Source organism: Eptesicus fuscus, chromosome 3 (assembly GCF_027574615.1).
Source record: "Eptesicus fuscus isolate TK198812 chromosome 3, DD_ASM_mEF_20220401, whole genome shotgun sequence".
NCBI classification, from domain to species: Eukaryota; Metazoa; Chordata; class Mammalia; order Chiroptera; family Vespertilionidae; genus Eptesicus; species Eptesicus fuscus.
The window spans coordinates 100,094,659-100,112,481 of record NC_072475.1 but is presented as its reverse complement, the minus strand read 5'-3'; the positions used below and the strand labels follow the sequence as shown (position 1 = coordinate 100,112,481).

Below are 17,823 nucleotides of genomic sequence, written 5' to 3'. Positions count from 1 at the left end.
TGACCATACTTTTCATACAGGTGAGAGGCATCTTGCTGTTGTATGGGCAGCTACATTTTTTCCCCCCTGATTATAAAATGCAGTGCATAACATGATCTTTCTGAGGCAGTACCATTTTCCCCATCTTATGGGTGGAAAAACTGAAGCAAAGAGAAGTTAAGTAATTGGCTTGTCACACAGTTATAAGTGTCAGAATCAGGGCTGACCACAAAATGTGCAAGCCAGAGTCCATCCATGTCATCGCTGCATCATTCAGTTTTTCCAGTGTTAGAGTAGCCTTGCCAGGTTTTAATTTTTAAATCTAAGAGACTGTTCCCAATATATAGGAATGCATGTTCATCCCCATGTAAAATAAACAGGATGTGGACAGTTTGGAGATTCTTCTGATGAATTAGGATTGAGCAGCCACAGATCTCTTTTTTAAATACTGCAGAAGCTGCCTTCCTTGTTTAATTGTGTGTGGGATGTAGCAGTTTATAAGCTATGCCATAGTCACTTGCAATCCAGGACCCCTTGGGGGATATAACAGTACGCCAAGCAGCAGGAGGCCAGGGAGGAACCCGAACCTGGCCGGGTGCCACACTGCTCGTGTTCATCGCGGCCACTGCGCTTGCTGCCGCCACTTGGTAGTGCTGCCGCAGAGTCAGGAGAGGCTCCTGCTGCCGCAGCTGCGCTCTCCAGCCATGAGCCTGGCTTCTGGCTGAGCGGCCCTCACCCTGTGGAAGTGCACTGACCACCAGGGGGCAGCTCCTGCATTGAGTGTCTGCCCCCTGGTGGTCAGTGCACATCATAGCGACTGGTCGACTGGTTGTTTTGGTCATTCTGCCGTAATGGTCACTGGGCTTTTATATATATAGATATTTAAATAATTTTTATAGTATTTTTTGACATGGGCAATCCAAATACATAAAAATATTTTTGAATTGTTACATGATTGGGCATTATTCACTAACTGGTCCCACATAAAGCATATCACTTGTTTATTGTTTATTTTTCCTTCTTTCATTAATGGATTAGTAATTTAAGGTACCTATTTTCTACATAACAAACTATAAACTATAAAATAGAATATAGTGTAAAAAATTTTATTTAAATATGAACATTATATTGAATTACTTGATTAAGTAATACAAACTATAGTTATAGAGAACATAAGGAATGTCATTATCTATGTGTGATTTTTGTCATTAGTTAAGTCCTGGTTCCTCCCATCAGAAATCTAAGATTTAGAATGATTACAAGGTATGAAAGGATTTAATGTGAGAGTTATTACTTTATTTCACTTTATTTAGTCAGGGTCATTCTAAAATATAAACTTTATAAAACATAAAATCCATTTGACAGTCACAATGTTCATATTAAGAATCAGTTTTTATCCCAATTTCGTATTAAATAAATCAGAGTTATAGTTTTTATATATTTAGAATTGCATATATGTTTATATATTATGACTTTTATATTTAGGTATTTATTTATTTTTGAATAACATTTTTATTTTTATATTTTACTTTATTTTTGTTGTTGAAAGTATTACAGACATCCCCTTTTTTATATTTAGGTATTTAAATACAACACCCCTTCATTAATTTTGAGTTTTGCTATTGTTTATCGCTTTATTTCATCGTGGCCATCATTTTCTTTTTAAAGGATTCTTAGAAATATGCATTAGCACAGTGTAATCTAAACATCATTTTTAGATAAAGGTAAAGTTAAAAAATGAGAGTGTTATTCATATTTGACATTTTTTTATGTTGTGCCCATATGAAATCCCAAATTATTTTCACTGTCCAGTGAGGAGCATGTATAGCTCCCAAGTGGAAATAGAAATAAAAGTTCCAGTGATCACAAAAGGACTGCTCTTGACTTTTAGTCTGCAGCAGTTTTAAAGTGTATCCTTGGTTAACGTGAGGCAATAGCAGTCATTGGCCATGTGTTTAAACCTCTGAACACTTTGAGTGAAGTCTATTAATCATGTGCCTTACATGGAGCTGGCATGTTAAGATTTGTGCTGCTTTTCAAAAAGTGTGGGCACTAAAGATGTCTTCTCACTCCTGAGAGTTTATTTCATACACAACAGGAGCTTATGATGGATTCTCTCCCACTGCGGGAATTGTCTGAATATCTGAGGGCAGCAATTGGCTCAGATGAAGAATCCATCATGAGCTCTCTCCTGTGAAGAATAAGAATTGTGTATTTGAACTAGGTGAAGCTGAGTTTAATTCCTGGTTTCCTTTGTGATTCTAAACCGTTTGACAAGGGTCTACCTAAGGGGAACAGACTGCTTAGGGAATGTATTCAACCCCCGACTTTGTCCACTCATTTCTATCTCTTAAAAAATGTATCGCACCTGGAACACTAGGCTCACTAAGAATTCACAAGTTGTGATTATATTACGCTCTTAACCTATAGAACTACATTTTGCTTTAGATTTTGTGTTGATATGAGTGATCAAGCTCTACATTTTATCACAGATACACTCATCAATTGCTATCATAAATTTATATTTTCTTTTGTTTTAATGGGCATGGAGACTGAATGAAACCAACAAATACAGTTTCACAAGCTGGCCTGACAGATAGCATGTTGATAGCCAATAATGAACAGTGTTAGAATTGTGTATGTGTTTTCATTGATTTCTGACTTGTTAAAATTTAGCTTCTTGGGATCTATTAGGCTGGACAAAGCTAATACTAATAAGCAGAAACACTGTTATTATACAGCCATGAATGAGAAATCAGACCCATATTTGTTTGAAGATGGACAATGGCTTTTGGCCATTTGACTTATGACAAAAGAATTCACTGACTTAGTTATTTGTGCAATCTAAAATTTGAGTTTGGTTTAAGAAAACCATTCTCGCTATCACAAGTTAAAATAAACACTTTCACATAATCAAAAATATCTTTAAAAATAGAATGTTGTCTACAATACGTTTTTCCAACCTCTAATCTTGCATATTCATTCATTCATTCATTCATTCATTCTTACAACACCTATTTATGGAAAACCAACTGTGAACAAGAAAAATATAACCTCTACTCTCCTGACAGTTATATTCTGGGGCCAAGGTAAATAAAAAAAAAATAAGTAAACAAATACACAAACAAGAAAGTAAGGAAAAAACACTAGATAATCACAACTGTTGCAGAGAATTGAAATCTGCTGCAATAGATGCTCATCAGTGGCCATTTTAGACATGCCTGTCAGGCGAGGTCTCTCTAAAGAGGAGGTATTTACCTGAGAGAGCCATGCTGATCTCTAGAGGAAGAGCACGGTACTCCAGAGGACAATGCTGGTTTCTGGGCTCACACATGTGGAAGAGTTTGGCAGACTCGAAGAAGTGTGGTTGGTTATAGTAAGTGGAGAGAAAAATTACAGAAAACAAGTTTAGAGAGAAAGGCGTGTTCAGATGGCATTGGGATGTGTAAGCTATAATTAGGCAATGCAGCAAGAAGCCATGTAATTTTGAGAGTCTATTTTGACTCATATATTGTTATAAAAAATTCAAATCTATTTTTGGTAAAATATATATATATTCTAAGAAATTGATCTCACATCTTATATATATATGTATTTTTAATATTTTTATTGATTTTAGAGAGGAAGAGAGAGGGAGAGAGAGATAGAAACATAAATGATAAGAGATAATGATTAATAGGCTGCCTCCTGTGTGTCTCATACTGGGGATCGAGCCTGCAACCCGGGCACGTGCCCTCAACTGGGAATCAAACTGTGACCTCTCTGGTTCATAGGTCCATGTTCAACCACTGAGCCACACTAGCTGGGCTCACATCTTATTTTTTGAGAGGTAGCATGGTATTATAAAGTTACCGAAGATTTGCATGAAGCTATATTAATCCATTATTTATAAACAACTTTTTTCAAAACATCATTTGGTATGTTAGTTTTATGCAGCAAATATGAATACTGTAGTAGTAATGAAAAAAAGAACTTTACATTTTTATTTTATGTTCAATAAATCTAAAACCAGATAATATATAGAAAGCATAATTATATATTTATTTGCCTTGGACAATTTAAAAAGCATTCTCTATAGTTCATTATCAAAATGTTCATATTTTAGTGGATTGCTGCTGCATAAAGACATATTAACTGAAGGCAAAATTGTGTAAGAGTCTCTTACTTTGGTAGTTTCATCTAATTTTCAGTAAGTTCAAGGTTTAAATAAGCAATATGATCAAAATAGCAAAAAAAAAGTAGTCTTCATAAGGCATGCACTTTCCTTTGTGAGATTATCACATAATCCATTTATTTTCTGATTGATCTTTTAATAGTAGATCCAGTGGGCTGATAATGCCATATTGACAACAACTGAAGCAAATTAATATAGTGGAGAGACCACTAGTTTGAGATTTAGAGGTCTCTCTATCTGCTGATGACTAGAAAGTTGGACAACCAACATAATGTTTTTGGAGTCAGTTTCCTAATCTACAAAGTGAGAGGATTAGAATAGGCCATTACATTCAAAATGTTGGTCCAAGGACAAATGTCAGCCTGGCCACATCAAAATCATTAAGGAAACATTTAAATACCACTGATTTCCAGATTCCACATTTATAAATGATTATTATATCTAGATTTATTATATTTTATTATTTATTATATAATAATGTTATTGTTATTATATCAGGATTTTTACATAGCATACCAGGTGATTCAGATGTTTTAGAACAGTTTTTATAAATGTGTACCCATGTTTTAGAACAGTTGAAATATATGACTCCTAAAAGATCTCCCTTTTAAAAAATAAAATATTTAAATTCTATGTTTCTCAAAGCTATTTCCAAGAGTTTTTACAATATAAATTAGGCAGCACTTATGGATTTGGTGCTCAGGCCCTCAGGAGTTTTGCTTTGGAAAGAAGTCATTCTCTGTTTCACCTTCCCCCTGCAATTTAGAAAATGGCCTTAACTTTCACAGTGCTTTAACAGCAATTTTGACATAGGAATTGATCTTAAATTATGTTCAAATATTTATGTACATGGATATTTAGCATAAATTATTTTAAAATACCACAGATATTCAAAAACAATAAATTGTTCAAAATGATTTTGGTATAACAATATCATATTAGGCTCTATAGAGATGAAAAATTCAGTTCTAGAACTCTATGTTATTGACATGGGAAAAATCACTATGTATTATTTAGTAAAATTTACCAAATGACATGTTTTTATGTTTGGAAGCAAAGAAGAGATCAAAAATAAAATTTCACATATGCAAGGAAAAAAAGGCTATAATGTAAAATACCCAAATATTGAGTTGCTATTTCTATCATAAAGAGATGGAATTATTAAATATTATTTTTGTTTTGTTTAAGAACATCATATTTTTTCTCCAAATACATTTTTGTTACTCTATTATTTTTAAAATCCCTCATGACAAGTGGGGAAACCAGTACCAACAAAAGCTAAAGGTCCATTTGAGACACTGTGTAACTGATATCAGACCTTCAAAGACATACTCGTGTCAAGGGAAAACTAGAGTATGTAGGGCTCAGAATCAGAAGTAAACATGTGCATAGGCCCCTTTCTTACATGTAATCGACTGTTTGAACCAGAGTAAGCCATGCATCACTGCATGGTGAGGCTTTCTGATTCCTCCTCGTCTTTTGTCAATAATTCCTTATTTTGCCCAATTTCATGATTTGATTTTAATGGAATTATACTTGAATAGTTCAAAATTAAATGCTTAATTATGTTGAGCTTCAATTATAGTTATTAATTGATCCAAGCTTATTAGCATTACACCTAAAGGGAACCAATTACATAAAGATTATAGGAGATAGTGCTTGGGATATTACACTCACATGAGCTAGCAATCTGGATGAATTTTCTTTTATTAATTGGATTAAGTTTCACAACTTTGGGGTTCATATTGGAAACCCAGGGTCTAGGCCTAACCCTCCTTTGTAAAGAAGGACAGAAGACAAAAAGTAAATTAATGTTACTGGCAAGAGTAGTTTCCCATAAAAATGAGTTAATGTCTCATTATTTTGCAATTAATTATCTTGTCCATTTTGGATACATTGTCAGTTCCTGATTATCAATGCCAATCATAGTTTTTAATTGCAAAAAAAATCTTTTGCAAAAAACATATACTGTCCAGATCTCAAGAAAATTATGAGTCAGACTTAAAAGTATAGATATCTCTGGTTAAATTGATTTGTAAGGTCCAATCATTATTATGAATGCATTAATTCCCTTTATCCTTAATAGTTTGCCACTGGCCTGGCATTAAAAATCAAGTTATTTAAACAAGGCCTTTCATGATCCATACCTCTACCATCCTCTTCCGTGCTTTTTTTTTTTTTATTGTTGACACTATTACAAATTTCCCCATTTTCCTCGTCTTTGCCCACCTCCATCCAGCCCTGGGCCACCTTCCCTTTGGCCATCACCACACTGTTATCTGTGTCTATGAGCTATGCAGGTTTGTTTTTTGGCTAATCCCTTCACCTCCTTTCATCCAGTCCTCCCCTACCCGTTCCCCTCTGACAGCTGTCAGTCTGTTCCACGTGTACTTGCTTTTTTAACATACCAAACTCGTTCTAACACAAAAATAGTTTATATGCATTTTCATTATGCTTGAAATTTTCTCATCTCTAGTCTTTTCTTATCTAATTTTTATTTATCTTTTAGACCTCAGCTGAAACTTTACATCTCTACAGACATTCTCCCAATTTTCATACTACCCTATTCTTGTCCTTGATAATTCCCCTGCAATTTGTAGTGAAACATTTATTTGGGTTTGATTAATATCTGACCTCATACAGATTATAAGCTCTATGACATCAAGATCAATAAATTTTTATTTAATACTCCAACACAGAATATGGCACATGAAACGTATTTTTAAAATAATTTTTATTTAAAATTTTGAAAGCAATTGCTTATGAATGAACTAAGTTTCACCTTCGTTATATCATTAGCATTACATACAACTTCTTTTTGTATATAGGGCCCATTATTATTGCTTTTCATTTATCTTGCAGCTTTTCTTTTCTTCCCCCAATTTGGTTAAATAATTATAAGCAAGCTCACTAGTCTTTATTTTATAACTAAAATTTTGGGGAACCATATTGACTGTCTAAGAGCATACAGGGTAGGGAAAAAGTAGGTTTTCAGTTGTTATATGGAAAATGATACAATAAATAATAATACAAGAATAAACTCTGTGTTTCCTGTACTCACAACTGTAAATCTACTTTTGTCCACCACAAGTATATACATATATATATGTATATACATATATACATACATACACACACACACACACACACATATCCTACCTAATAATAGAGTAATATGCAAATTGACTGTACCTTCGCTATGCCCACGATTGGCCAGGAGGCACGGGGGTGTCGGGACTCGGGGTGGCCGGGGTGGCCGATTGGGCCGGTGGGACGCTGAGCTCGCGTCACCAGCGGCAGCGCGAGCTCAGTGTCTGCGCCATGGCTGTGCTGCAGCACAGAAGGGGCCTCTGGGGCAGCGAGCCCACATCCCGCCGCTGACCATCAAAAGCGGGGAGCTGGGTGTCCGCTCCGGCACCAGCGGACCCCCTGCCATCAAAGGCGGGGAGCAGGCTGCCAGCAGTGTCCGCGGAGCATGCTAGGCTTTGCAGGGCAGTGGATATGGCCTGGATGGCAGGTTAGGCCTAGGGGACCCTACATGTGCATGATTTAATTTAATCATGCACTGGGCCTCTAGTGTATATATATATATATATATTATATTTTTTTTTTTTCACAGTGGGTGCTTTCATTTAGGGGTAACAGATTTGGATAGAACCAGTTTTGAATTGTGGTTCTGCGATTGACCATTGATCATGGACGTTGAGGAAGTCATTTAGCTACTGTTATCAGTTTGCAGATTTATAAAATGGTTAAATAGTAACACTTGCCCTCATGTAATCACAGAGCTATTGTAAAGATCAAATTAATGTAACATTCTAAAATTCCTTATAAATATGAAAGACCTTTACTAATTTCAATTCATATTAAAAGTCCAAATTGTGTAGGAATTTTTTAGATCTTTAAAACTTACTTTAAAATATTTGTGAAATGTTAAGGAGTTTTAGGTTTCAATTACTTTGAGGCAAAATCCTTTAGTAGTATGAGAACAATGATATATCTGATCAGAAGTATAGATGGCAATTGAAAATATTCAGAACATGGCTGCAGAATGTGCTTGTATTTCTTCACAAACTGACATCTTCTCCACAAACACCAAAAAATGAAGTTCAAACCTCAACTGAAAATATATAATTTCTCCTAGAAATTTTACTGTGAAAGAGTTTGCCATGTTATTATTTAATTCATATTATTCATTTTAACTCAGTGTTTTATGTACATTACAATATGTTCATTTATATGTGCCATTTCTCCATAAACCTAAAATACTGGAATAGTATCATCTCTACAATTGTAATGTAGTGCAATTAGATTCTTTATAGAAATTATAAAAGATTCTTTAAAAAAATAAAGGCACAGATCTGCCAAGATGATTAAAGAGACATTTTTTCCTAATGTTCCAGTTGGACCATGGAATCTTGCAGTGATGTATACTTAAAGTCATGTAAGTTCTGAACACACTTTCATGGTAGGAGTAACTAACCTCACCTGACTAATGAAGAAAGATTAGTATCTCTTTTATCATTTAGACATTAATGAACTTTGATTCTTACACAACACAGTTACTCATTCATCTTTTTGAAAAAGATTAATTATTGTTTAACTTGCATCCTAAGTATTATTATGTAATATAATAGGAGAAATCACACACTTTCTATTACAAAAATAATTAGGTGAAGTCGTTTCATAGAAAATATAATCCAAAAGGTAGCATTTACTATTAAATACAATTTTTAGTAGCCTTTATGTAGGCAATGATAAAGCTTTCCTATGCCTTGGATTTTATGGGATCTAAAACATCAATTACATGAAACTGCATACTGAGCTGTCTTCCCATGGCCCGGGTTCCCACTTCTCAGCACACTGGTTCTGGACTTGCTCGCTCTGCCAGTGTGGCACATGCTTCCCAGTGTTCTGCCGTGCAGCACTGTATGGCTCTATAAACTGGAATACAGGCACCCAGACCAGCGTCAAGGCAGATAGAAGGTGTTTACTCTTTTGAAGTGACTGTTATAGGGTCATTGTATGACTTTTAGTGATTTGTTGTATAGCCAGTAGCTTGTCACTGATCCAATGCACTAGGAGGAAGCTGAGCCTAACACTGGGATTCAGACCCTGTGCATCTTTTTGTGTGTCTGTCATATCTACTTCCAGTGTCTGTCTGTCTTTTTGTCTGTCTGTCTCTCCCTCTGTCTTCTTCCAGACTGATCTTCTTACACATCTTCTTATAATGCATTCTACAGAATGACCCTATAATAGAAATGAAGACTGACTAATCAAGTGCCTATTCATTCACCAACCCACTCAGACATGTAAAAATATGGCTGTTTGGACACGAATTATAGCCTAGGAGTTACCAAAAGAAGGATATTCCTGTGAAGATAGACTATAGTTGTCCACCATTCTCATTTAAAAAATAAAAAAGGATAGTATTCAGAATATTAATGTGCTATCTTACTTTAACCTCCTGTTGTAAACACCAAGTGGAAAAAGTTATGTTGATTTAAATATATATGTTGATTTAAGTATATCTATCTACATATAGATAGATATACTTACTAGTAAGTCAATTAAAATACATATATATATATACATATATATATATATATATTCTTATACAAAACTGGTAAAGAAATATTCTCAATATGAACATACTGTCAGAATTTTAACATTACAGAGGATTTTCGAAGTGGGTAACACTGGGTAAGAAAGAGATGAAAGATTTTTCTAATGGGTTTTCAAAATATTTTTTAACATTTTTCAATATAAAGGAAAGTAAGAACTTTCAAGTAAGAGTGAATTAGTTTGCAAAGTAGATTTCTTTTTTCTTTCAGGTGATCTTTATTAGTTCATTCTCCTCAAAATTTTTAAGGTCCTTGAAAACAGCTACTTTTAGAAACTTTAATTTTTATATAAGTGACTTACAAGTTAATATTTTTCTGTTTTATTTATACATAATTTCCCCACTTAAAAATATTTTTTCTTTATTTTAAACTGATGATGAGACAGCATGATGAGAGATCCATTTGCTCCATGCAATATGCACATTTATTCTATGGGAAAATGTGGTCTACTCCTAAGTTCATTTTCATCTTCTAAATAAGAAGATCCATTAAAACAGCAGACATCTGGTGTCGAAAGCACTTAAAGCTGTAGTTCCCAAGGAGTGCTTTTCTTCCTCTTTAAATATGTATGAACTGTTGTTGTGGTAATACACTTCGCCCTGTCAAAATAGAATCAAATAGAATGTATGTGTGACCTCTTCCCCTTCTATCCTGGGAAAATTATTTCGAAGATCACTGAGGTATACAATACACAGAGCCTTCTGTTTTATTCACCGTCAAAGCTCTTACTTTTACACAAGCTGAAAGTTTAGGTGAACCTACTTTACTAATAGCTATGCTGTTGCACTTACAAAGATGATTCTGTGACCTTTAATAGTTGAACTATAAAGAATGAATTTTTAAGCTTTCCAAAAATGGGCCTTGAAAAGAATTTCAGAATAACTCTACCTTCATTGATATTTCATATTAGAAAGGGCTTGACTTTTTTATAACAGTTACCTCAATGATTCTAGGTACAAAATATTTATATTTAATGGATACTGAGTCTAACTATTGTTAACTTGCTTTCCTAGGGGAAGGGGTTAACTAACCTAGGCATTGAGCTAACTAACCATTGTTTTCAAGTGATGTACAGTTGATGTTAATTTGTTTATTTAAAAAAAAGTGTATATATATATATATATATATATATATATATATATATATATATATTTCAGAGAGAAGAAGGGAGAGGGAGAGAAAGACAGAAACATCGATGATGAGAGGGAGACATTAATCAGCTGCCTCCTGAGTGCACCCTACTGGGGACTGAGCCCACAACCTGTGCATGTGCCCTGACCAGGAATCAAACTGAGATCCTGGTTCCTGGGTTGACGCTCAACCACTGAGCAACACCAGCCAGGCATTAATTTGTGTCTTTTGGGTTTAGACCCACTTTCTCCAATATTGTGTCCTGTAGAATACTAGTGTCCATACCTGCCTATTCTGTTCTCCGTTCCTTGACAAAAGGACTACTGGGATACATGCCACTGACTCTGCCTTCTCCTATAAATTCATGATGGAAATTTGCTTGTTACACACTCTGCAAAGCTTATAGGAAGGATAGCTGTGCTGTCTTGTTTCAACAGAGTTGAACAGTACATTTAACCCTTGAACATGTGAAAGAATCACTTTGGGAAACTGAGATTTAGAATTTGTTTATATTCAGATTGTATTAGGAGTCAGTATAGTATTTCATGAAGGCCACAGAAGAGAAAAACCTCATTGTGTCTTCCTTCTAGTTTTGTTTGCTTATTTGTTTACTTCAATGTGTTTATATCAAACTGATTCGGTTGTGTTGGAATTTCATGAATGGCTGCATTTCCCATAACAGTCCATATGTGCCATGTTTATATGTGGCATAGTCACTGCTGTTCAAATAATTTAAAGGAGTTATAGTAAATGTATACTTTTGCTATTGGAATTGGTTTACAAGTGTATCCTTCTAAATTTGTATAAATGAGGCTGCGCTGCTTCTGTGTTTGAAGATGGTCGGTTATATTTACAGTACTTTTAACCTAACATCTTCAAAGTAGCTGCACTCTGCTTGACTACTAATTGTAAACCGTATCCTCTAACACTGGTTGTTAATGTGTTTTCAACCAAAGTGGTGCCTGTGAGGAGCCAGCTCCTTCACTGGAAGAAAGTTAAAGGAGTTTTGATTCTGACACTAATTTCTGAATTTACTGCCCATGCAGTCCAAATCCAAAGACAGTGGACATGGTTTTCCCAAACCACAAATGTTTGAAAATCAGAGCTGGAAGATAGCCTAATTAAGTAAAATATAGATTTTATAGGATACGTGGGGAAAAGATACTTGGGTAATTTAAGTCTATGCCGAATGGAATTCTAGGCTTACCCATTTGCTAAGAAATCTTCATTGCTTTAGAAAATGCACTAAAATATAGAGAAAAACATTTGATGTTCTTTGGATGATAGCCTTGTAATGCTTCAATGCTATCACTATGGATACTAATGATCATTGCACCTATTCTTTTTAAAAAATATATATTTTTATTGATTTCAAAGAGGAAGGGAAAGGGAGAGATAGAAACATCAATGGTGAGAGAGAATCATTGATCAGCTGCCTCCTGCACACCCACTACTGGGGATCCAGCCTGCAACCTGGGCATGTGCCCTTGACCGGAATCTAAGCCAGGACCTTTCAGTCTGTAGGTCAGCACTCTATCCACTGAACCAAACCAGCTAGGGCCATTGCACCTACTCTGTTGTTGAATTAGATGTGTGTGACTTCTAAAGCTTATTCTAAAATTTCTTTTTATCATTTGACTGATTTTTGTGGAAAGTATTTTATAAAGCTAAACTCCTCATGAGTTTATTTACTCATTTTAGGTGTTTTTTTCTACTGAAATAATGTAAAGGATCTTAGTTCAAGAAAATGAAGGAGAATCCATTTGAAATTCTTGACCATCTGGATTCTAGATAACATACACTTTATATTATTAGACACTTATTTTTCCCTAGGGAAGATTCCTATGATAGTGGCCTACAAGATTAATAAATAGCATTCGGTTCCTCAAGTTTCCATAAATATAGAAAAGGTTCAAATTTATGAACAGATTTAACATAAATAGCCTAATTAATCATTAAAGTGTCTCTTTCTTGCTTTTTATTATGATAATTTTTAAATATATACAAAATTAGAGAAAATAGCATAATGATATGACATATAACCATGACCTAGATTCTACTGTAAATAATAATTTGCTATAATTTTTATCTATCCCTCTTTTATTCACTTTGAATTATATTAAAGCATTTCACTTCAGTACTAGAGATTTCAGTAGGCATCTGACAAAATATATATAGTCTTTTACTTACAAAATTAATGAATTTTATTGTGGGCATGTTATTTTTTTAATGGAACATATAGAATTATTGGGGCTACTAGGCCCATATTATTTTATTCTATTGAAAACAAAGAATGGATTTTTTTCAAGAATATTTCCCAAGTTTTGCTTTCATTAATTTATTCTAATTCAGTAAATTTTGCATAATATATAATCTTTACACGGTCTTATTCTATTCTTTTGACAGCTTTTGGATTCTTTTGCTCAGAGGAAACTCATCTCAGTATTTGCTCTGGCTATGTGAATTCTTCCTAGTTTCTTTTTCCTTTTTGTTCTTCAAAGTGCAATTTCGTTAGTATATGTGCAGCCATGGCAACTATTTTTTTTATAAATGCTATAATAATTTAAATAAAGCTCTGTGTGGGTCATTTTTTATTAACCCTTTAATTTAAAAAATTGATTTACTGAAAACATAGAGAGCCAGGAATATTATGTGCATCTAAATCAATTATGAGCATGTTCACCATCAGACGATTGTGTGTAATAGTGTATTAAAATGCACTTAATGGTATAAAATATTACTTTTTCATTGAAACAAAATTAAGAGTTATATACTTATAATAATATTTAGAAAACTATAAACATTTCAAACATTCCTTCACTTTCAACAAAAATATAATGTCTGTATGTGGTTTTATGCTAGGAAAATTTCTTCATCAGATGTTCATGATATTTAATTTAGGCCAGCATTTTTTGGGAAGTTCATATTTTATGGATAATCATTTTATTAGAATAGAGTAATGCATTATAAGACTCTGTTAAGCAGGTGACACCACACATTATTGTCTTCATCGCCTGGAAAATTACTGAAATGAAAATTTGGAGACACAATTCTGTTTCAATACTTGCAAGAAATAACATAATATGAATTCTTTTAAAATGCAGTGTTATACTCATGAAAACATTGAGATATGTCTAAATAAACTGCAAATTCAATTAAGATGATTTTGACTGGAATAATCATTTATTTTTGTTAACAAATAAACAAACAGGAAGTAATTACTATTCTAGTAAAACAGAGTGACTCTATCACAGTGATTTTCAGCCCAATGTGCCAGGGCACCCTGGTGTGCCACAATAATTTTTAAAACTTGCAATACCTGATTATTTAGTCAAGGTATTTAGTCAAGGTATTTAGTCAAGGGTACTGACCTCTTTTTCCTTAGGTTGCCAAATAAAAAATGATAACAGCCAACACAACAAGCCATCTGGTGTCAATGAATCAAAATTATTCCTTTTTTTTTTCAAATTGGCAAAAATACATTGTACTTTTGGTGTGCTGCATAATTTTAGTAATTAGTTTATGTGTGCCATGGGATGAACAAGGTTGAAAATCATGCCCTATCAGGACTGTTCTAATGAGCATTTTCTTCCTCTTGGTCATTGTCCTCCTCTACCTCCTCCTCTTTTTTTAATTAGTTTCATGTTTTTTCTTCAATTTTCACATGAGCACACAGTGTTACTTTTCGTTTCATAGCAGTATTTCTCACTCCCCCTATTTTCTTCTCCTGCTCCTCCTCACCTTGTCTTTCTCACACACAGCTCAGAGCTGCTGTCGACTCTGGTGCTGGTGCCTGCACTAAAACGTCCCCCAGAGGAACAGTGTAAGGGTCGGCTGAAGTAAATCTGCCTCCACGCATGCTCTTTTGTCTCCTGTACTGCCTTGATTGACAAGGACAAGGTTACTCACTTAAAAATGAGTGGTGCTGACCAAGTTGATTTTGCTTAAATAGCTTGAATTGTGATGCCAGCGTAATTTTATTCAACAAACTCTTGAACATTTTATGCAATGAAAACATTTTCACTTTAAAAACAAATTTATTTTCTATTAAAAAGCTTTAGCCTTATAATTTTCTTTTTGTAGTAACGGAAAACATAGGACATGGGTTTCTTTTTGTCTTTTGTAGTGAACAAAGGAACTTTCTTATCAATTATGTTTATTTTTTAAAAATAAATTTATTTGGGTAACATTGGTTGATACAAGTCAGTTTCAGGTCTACAGTTTTGTAATAATCAATGTAATTTAATTAAACATAATAAAATTAAAGAAATATTGACTAAAATAACAATATTTTATATATTAAGGTGGTCATAATCTTCAGTTAAAATTTCTTTAAAATATTCATATAAGATTCAAACATACAACTTTGTCTGTGTGCCTTATACCTCTGATTCCACTTAAGACAGTCAAGAAAAATTATGCTAAGCAAAATAAGCCAGTCAGAGAAAGACAAGTATCACATGATCTCACTCATATGTGGAATCTAATGAACAAAATAAATCTGATGAACAAAATAGATCCAGAGACATAGAAGAATGGAACCGACTGTTGAATCTCAGAGGGAAGGCAGGGTGGGTGGGAAGAGATCAACCAAAGAACTTGTATGCATATATGCAAAACCTATGGACACAGACAATAAGGCCTGGGGCAGGGGGGGTTAGAAGGGGCCAATGGCCAATGGGGGGTGGTGGAAGGGAGCATATGTAATACTTTCAATAATGAAGATTTTTTTTAAAAAAGAAAAAAAAAATTGCTTCCAGTAAGCAATCACTCTAAGTAATCATTCTGTTTATGGCTAATCTTTTTGAAATGTGTGATCTCCCTATTGAGAGCTGGCAATATTAAATGACTTCCATATATGTATTAAATGACTATATATATATATAAGTTCAAAAAAAAAAAAGCCCAGCTGGCATGGCTCAGTGGTTGAGCGTTGACCTATGAACCAGGAGGTCACGGTTCAATTCCTGGTCAGGGCACATGCCTGGGTTGCAGGCTCTATCCCCAGTATGGGCATACAGAAGGCAACCAATCAGTGATTCTCTCTCATCATTGATGTTTCTATCTCTCTCTCCCTCTCCTTTTCTCTCTGAAATCAATAAAAATATATTTCAAAAAGTAAGTTAAAAAAAGAAAAATACTTTCAAATAGATTTCACTGGCATAAATGAACATGATTTTCAAAAAGATAATTATTGAAAAACTTTATTGTGTATACATTTGAACTTTTAAAATAAGATTCGTGTAAAAAAGCTATATATTTGATCCCCTTCTGGAGTTAATGGACAGTCCAGCACAGCACATTCCTAAAGAAAGGGTAAGTTAAAGATAATATGTAACAAAGAGTTGAAGATTTGTGATAATGGTATTCTTCTTTTTAAAAAATGGTGCTCAATAATTCTGCCACAGCTAAAGTCTACATGTACAAACTAGTTTGAATCTGATGTGTTTGACTGACAGGTTGGATCAAGTTGAGGTGGCATGTAGGGGTAGAAGAGGGAGAGGAAACAGGTTATATCATCCACACAAGTCAATCAAATAACCTGATTGTCCTTTCAACTTCCTCACCCTGTCATTGACTGTCAAGTCAGTCAAAATAGTGAAACTAGTTTTGCATGTATGCAGAGCTTTTTTTTTTATGAGCTATATTACCTCACTCTTGCAAACACAGACATAACAAATATGTTATGTCACACGTTGAGAACTGTACACAAATGTTAATGGGTGTGTGTAGGAGAGAAACCAGACTGAAGTTAAATCCAACACTGTATTTTGAATACTTGACAATTATTTGACAAAGACTGAAATAATTGATAAAGCATACAACTAAAATGCTTCTTTACAGAAATATCCAGCAATATTTTCTCTGTGTTGTTAGATTTAAACTAGCAATAATTCCAAGATTTTATTGATAGTTTGCATTAAATAACTTGGAGAGCAGATACTGTAATTCACCAACATTTATTTATATATTTTTTAATTTTAAAATGTTACTTGCAAGATTAAAACTAAAATCTTAATAAAATGCAGAGAGGGAAAAAAATGACTTAAACCAATAATAGACTTTGTGGCTGGGAGCCCTCACTCACCTATGGCAGGAAGATGGTAGCCACAAAAAAAGATGAAAAAGTTGCTGGAGTCGATCAAGTTTAGGCTTGAAATGTAGAAAGTACATGTTATGAAATGTAGTAAGTACATGCTGGGGTACAGGCAGTCTGAAGATGATCAGACAAGGCAAGGCAAAGCCGGTTATCCTCATCAACAACTGTCCAGCCTTGAGGAGATCTGAAATAGAGTACTACGTCCTGTTCACCAAGACTGGTGCCCATTACCATAGTGGCAATAACATTGAATTGTGTATGGAGTGTGGAAAACACTATGGAGCATGCACGTGGGCTATCATTAATCAGGTGATCCTGGTATCATTAAAAGCATGCCAGAGCAGAATGGTGAAAAGTAAATCATGCAAAAAATCTTTAATAAAACTGGCTAGAGCTTGTTTAAAAATAAAACAAAACAAAAAAACCTAATTATTTCTGTTCTTTTGAACAGGTTACTTGGTTGACATTCTCAGGTACAGGTTAAACCTGTCAATCCAACACTAGCTGATGGGAAACAACTTTTAAAATAGTTGGACTTCTCATTTTTACTCTTCATGCAATTTGTCCAGCTGACTCAATATAAATCGCATGTGCTAGGTTCATCTAGCATGCTTTGTTGATAAGCTGTATGCTAAAACAATAAAATTAATAGAAGAAGCTGTTTTCACATTTTGAGAACATTTTGTACTGACTAAATATTCACCATGGTTTCTGTAATATATTACTCTCAAATGACACATAACAATGCAAACACACCTATCAGTTAATATGTGAGTGTGTGTGTGTGTGTGTGTGTGTGTGTGTGTGTGTGTTAT

General features: G+C 34.2%; 1 protein-coding gene and 1 pseudogene across 1 annotated transcript in view; both read left to right on the top strand.

Moving 5' to 3' along the window:
• The window catches only part of ROBO2 (roundabout guidance receptor 2), a 744,230-nt gene that overhangs the window by 194,166 nt on the left and 532,241 nt on the right, over nucleotides 1–17,823 (top strand). The gene's annotated exons all lie outside the window — the stretch shown is intronic.
• On the top strand, nucleotides 16,189–17,367 carry LOC103295813 (60S ribosomal protein L30-like; annotated as a pseudogene).